The sequence below is a fragment of the Myotis brandtii genome, unplaced genomic scaffold (assembly GCF_000412655.1).
Source record: "Myotis brandtii unplaced genomic scaffold, ASM41265v1 scaffold708, whole genome shotgun sequence".
NCBI classification, from domain to species: domain Eukaryota; kingdom Metazoa; phylum Chordata; class Mammalia; order Chiroptera; family Vespertilionidae; genus Myotis; species Myotis brandtii.
The window spans coordinates 2,035,897-2,041,228 of NW_005370777.1; the positions used below are offsets into that span (position 1 = coordinate 2,035,897).

Here is a 5,332-nt window from a genome sequence, read left to right on the forward strand (position 1 = left end):
CCCCAAATCCATTCTCCCTTTCTCCTGTTGTAATAGAATCTCTTGTTGTTAGATGGGTGCATGGCTGCTCAGAATAATGACTATATTTTCCAGCCTCTCTTGTAGGAGATGTGGCCATGGATGATGGGCACAGTGGGGTATGCAATCCATCAGATGTTTTCCTTAAATTGATTATGTGCTTCCTTCCTTCTCTTTCCATCTCTGCTGCCTGGGATGTTGTGATGGCTGGAACTGCATGGAGCATTCATCTAGCCTCCAGGGTGTGGGCCTCATTTGTGGATGGGGGATCCCGGGTCCCTTATGACTATGGAGGGACCACATCAGTGCTGGACTGCCCATGCTTATGGGAGAGAGAACACACTTTGATCTTTGTTTGGGCTTTTGGTCAGTTGCAGCAAAATCCAATCCTAATAATTGTCATCATTGATAGAGTCCTTGAGAGACATGGCTTTAAAGAGATCTGAACAATTTAGGAGACAAAGTCAAAGGCCCAAAAGAAGTGTGAGTTCCTCATAAGAACTTATTTTAAAAATGCCATCCCATCAGAATAAGGAAGGAAAACAACCAAGCCTGTTGGTTTCCAATACAAAGGCTGGCTAAGTCAAAGCTCTGGTTTCACATTGTTCACCAATGAAAAAGACATGGAGAATGTCAGCATGCACACGTTACTGTTACTGTATTCCAAACTCCCGCATCATTCTGGACCATGCCAGTCTAGAATTGCTAAGAATCCTAATCAGTCTTCGCTACAATAGTAGGACTTCTCTTTAGGTCTGATATTGGGATGACTTGTAGTATTGCAAAAAATCATGCCTATGTATATTTGGTGTTTGTACTAAAAAACACATTTAAAAAAATTAGAATTCTACCCACAGCATAATCATGTCACCTTAGATTTGCATCTTATTACTGATGGTTTAGTACTTAATGATTTGATAGGGCAAAGAGGGGGAAAATGGGCACATCTGGAATAGTGTCAACAATAAAAATAAGGAAAAAATTGTATGTATAATAAAAAAACCCCCAAAACAAACAAATAAACAAAAGAAACTGGTATAAATTTTTTTCCTCTGCAGTCTTTTGAATGATAATTTCCTACATGTTTATCTGCTGCCCACAGTGCAATTGCTGGCTCACCTCTTAGGGGATGAGACCACCTTAACTGCAGCACCAGGAGGTGTTAGTTAACATGGAGGTTAAGGTCAATTGGAATTATTTTGTTACATGAGTCTTCTCTTTCTGTGCAGACCTTGTTTAACTTGAAGCTTATGCATCTCTTTAATTTTTTTTATTTTTTAAAATTGAGGTATAATTGACATATAACATTGTATTAGTGTCAGGTGTACAACATAATGACTTGATATTCGTATATATTGCAAATTATCACCACAATAAGTCTAGTTAACATTTGTCACCACTCACAGTTATAATTTTTTTTCCTGTGATAAGAACTTTTAAGATCAATTCTCTTAGCAACTTTCAAATGTATAATATAACATTATTTTTAACTATAACCACCATGCTGTACATTATTTAGTTTATAACTGGAAGTTTATACCTTTTGACACTCTTCACCTATTTTGTCCATCCCCCATCCCAAACCCCTCTGGCAACCACCAATCTGCTCTCCGTATCTATCATTATTATTATTTTTTTGGATTCCACATATGAGATCATATGGTGTTTGTCTTTCTTTGTATGCCTTATTTCACTTAGCATAATGCCTTCAAGGTCCATCCACGTTATTGCAAATGGCAAGATTTACTTCTTTTTTATGGCTGAATAACATTTCATATTTTCTTTATTCATTCATCGATGGACCCTTAGGTTGTTTCATGAGCATTTCTCAACAAGGAGAAGTTATTCAAGCAGCGAGTAGGGTTAGCTCAATTTCCCACTTCTCCTGTGAAGCTTTCCTAGTATTCCAGCTGCAAGTGGTTCTGAATGGCTGTAGTTGGTACTGCTCAACTTGCCCTCAAACTCAGTTTTTTTTCCCCCTGCAAAAAGCTTTATTATTTCCATTTGGTCCATCACCTGGGAGAGGGCTCCAGGGTGGTTAAAAGGATGCCTAGTGGTTTCAGAGAGAGGCTCAGGCAAAAGCCAGACATCAGGGGAATGCATAGGGGCCCCTCAAAGTCCTCTGGGCTCCAAAGGCTCCTAGTCATGCTTGAGGGTCAGGTATCCTAGGGCATCCCTGGGCATCTTGGGCATCCCTGGGCATCCCTGGGCATCCCTTGGCATCCTTGGGCATCCTTGGGCATCCTTGGGCATCCCTGGTCATCCTTGGGCATCCTCGGCACATCTTTCCCAACTGCCAGATGCCCCCCTCCCTCGTCTGCTGGAGCTGAGCAGTCGTCTGATATCTTCTCTCCCTTGTGCAGGTTGGGGTAGTACTTTTCCTTCTCAGCTTTACTGAGACATAATTGACAAACAACATTGTATTAGCTTCAGATGTAAGACAATGATTTTATCTATGTATACATTGCAAAATGACTTCCAGAATTACGTTCAGTTAACACCTATCACCTCACATACTTTTTTTCCTGTGATAAGAACTTTTAAGATCAATTCTCTTAGCAACTTTCAAATGTATAATATAACATTATTTTTAACTATAACCACCATGCTGTACATTATTTAGTTTATAACTGGAAGTTTATACCTTTTGACACTCTTCACCTATTTTGTCCATCCCCCATCCCAAACCCCTCTGGCAACCACCAATCTGCTCTCCGTATCTATCATTATTATTATTTTTTTGGATTCCACATATGAGATCATATGGTGTTTGTCTTTCTTTGTATGCCTTATTTCACTTAGCATAATGCCTTCAAGGTCCATCCACGTTATTGCAAATGGCAAGATTTACTTCTTTTTTATGGCTGAATAACATTTCATATTTTCTTTATTCATTCATCGATGGACCCTTAGGTTGTTTCATGAGCATTTCTCAACAAGGAGAAGTTATTCAAGCAGCGAGTAGGGTTAGCTCAATTTCCCACTTCTCCTGTGAAGCTTTCCTAGTATTCCAGCTGCAAGTGGTTCTGAATGGCTGTAGTTGGTACTGCTCAACTTGCCCTCAAACTCAGTTTTTTTTCCCCCTGCAAAAAGCTTTATTATTTCCATTTGGTCCATCACCTGGGAGAGGGCTCCAGGGTGGTTAAAAGGATGCCTAGTGGTTTCAGAGAGAGGCTCAGGCAAAAGCCAGACATCAGGGGAATGCATAGGGGCCCCTCAAAGTCCTCTGGGCTCCAAAGGCTCCTAGTCATGCTTGAGGGCGAGCTTTTCAAAAAGATACTCGCCCAGCCCAGCCTGGAGGCCAGCCAGCCTGCAGAGGTGAGTCAGGTGGTCGCCCATCTTCTTGATGAGTTTCACCTGCTCACCCAGGAAGTGGTTCTGCAGGAAGCTACAGAGGCAAGGCTCTGCGTGGATAGAACCCAGGGCATGCAGCTCCAAAAGGGCCTGGTTCAGGTTCCGCTTCAAGGCCCCGGAGACTTCCATGGTGTCCTGAGTGTCACCCCACTCCTCTTGGGAAGACTTTAGCACATCCTGAAAGAGGACTCAGCCATTGTGCTGGTTTTGCATCTTCAAGAGAACATGGGTGACCACACACTTTTCTTCCACCAACTCTGGGAAGAAGTAGCCCATGCCCTCCAAAGCCACATCGCTGCGGAGGAAATAGAAGCCCAGAGAGAGGTAGGTGCTGGAGGCCCGCAGATGCAGGGTGACCAGGTGGAATAATTCTGATGAATTTGGGAGCTCATGGTGGTTCAGCCATAGGAGTTAAGCTCATAAAATGGTGTTTGTTGGCTGGTCTCAGAGGCTGAGGAGGGCTGAGGTGGTTCCGAAGGTGGTGACTGGAAAAGATGTTGGAGGGTGATCAGAGGCTGGAAGAAGGGGTGTCCCTGGATCTGTTCTGTCCAAACACTGTTGAAGCAAGAGACAGATCGGGGGAACTGCTGAGGGCACTGCCTTACTTAGTATTTTATATTTTAAAAGTTTACATTAATGACTTTCGTTTGCTTCATTGTAGCCAATTCAGTGTTGTTCACATAGTAGGCTCTTAACGCATGCTTGTTTACTTATTACCCAGTGGCTGTGTTGAGGCAGAATGCGTTTTAGGGCAGGCTGGGCTTACCTGTAGTCATGTCTTAAGTATAAGTTGATTCTAATTTTGGGGTGAGTTTTTTGAATGGATGAACAGTTGATTTACCACAAATGTGTCCTGGAAATAACCATTTACTAACTCAGTAAGGCAAATGATTGATCACAGCTTGACTAGTGAATTCTTATGATTAAAAAAAAAAAGTAAACTGAAGATGATTAAATTAACCATACTTCCTGAGTTCATGGTAAATTAGCATTGCCATTTCATGTAAGCCTCTTCCTCTTTGCCTGTTTTTGTTCCTTTCTATCTCATATCTATTCTGTCCCCTATAGACAGTTGTTCTAATGCATTTGATATGTATTTTTTCTTTGTATGTATTTTAAAAAATATAATAATAAATAATACATGTACAGAACTTATTACATGCCAGGCTCTGTTCTGAGCCCTTTATATGTAATCATTTAATTATTATAACAGCCTTATAATTAAGCACCTTTATTACCTCCACTTAATCGATGAAAGAACTGAGGCATAGAGAGGTTAAGTAAATTGCCTAAGGTCACACAGCTACTAAGCAATGAGGTTGGGATTTGAACCCAAGCAGTTGAGTTCCTGAATCATGCTCTTATTACCAACCACAGCACCAAAATGTGTGCTATGCTTTGTGTGTGCGCATTTTTAAATTTATGTCAATGGTACTGCTATAAATATCATTTTGTTTCTTACTTCTCTCACTCATCACTTTGCCTTTAAGAAGACCCATGTTGCTTTGTCCACTTAGGTTCCATTCTTCCAATGGCTGCACCCAGGGTACACATCTTTCACATTTTGCCTCTCTCCTGTCCCAGTGATGATACCCCAGTTTCCCGCCTCTACAAATAATGCCGCCATGAACATTCTCCCTCAGGACATGGGGGTGATCTTCCCGTGTGTACTAAATTTGTGCCTGCTATGAAACAGGAAGTTGGCATATTTAGATCCCTTTTCTGAAAAAGTTACCTATGCCATTGCAGTCATATCTCAGGCACTGTTCCAGGCGTAGGATCACCTCAAAGTAGATTATAGATATTCCTGTATGTGAAATAGGAATCCCCCCTTTTTAAAACTAAATAATGATTTTGTAAATGTTTATTCATGCCTGGAGGGGTGACACAAAGATGGGCAAGACCTCCCTGGTCCCAACAGAATGAAGAGTTAGGATATGGACTTGGATCTGAAGTGACA

At 41.4% G+C, this 5,332-nt stretch overlaps 1 pseudogene; it reads right to left on the reverse strand.

Moving 5' to 3' along the window:
* Positions 1–3,261: 3,261 nt before the first annotated feature.
* On the reverse strand, positions 3,262–3,764 carry LOC106724080 (annotated as a pseudogene).
* Between the last annotated feature and the right edge of the window lie 1,568 nt (positions 3,765–5,332).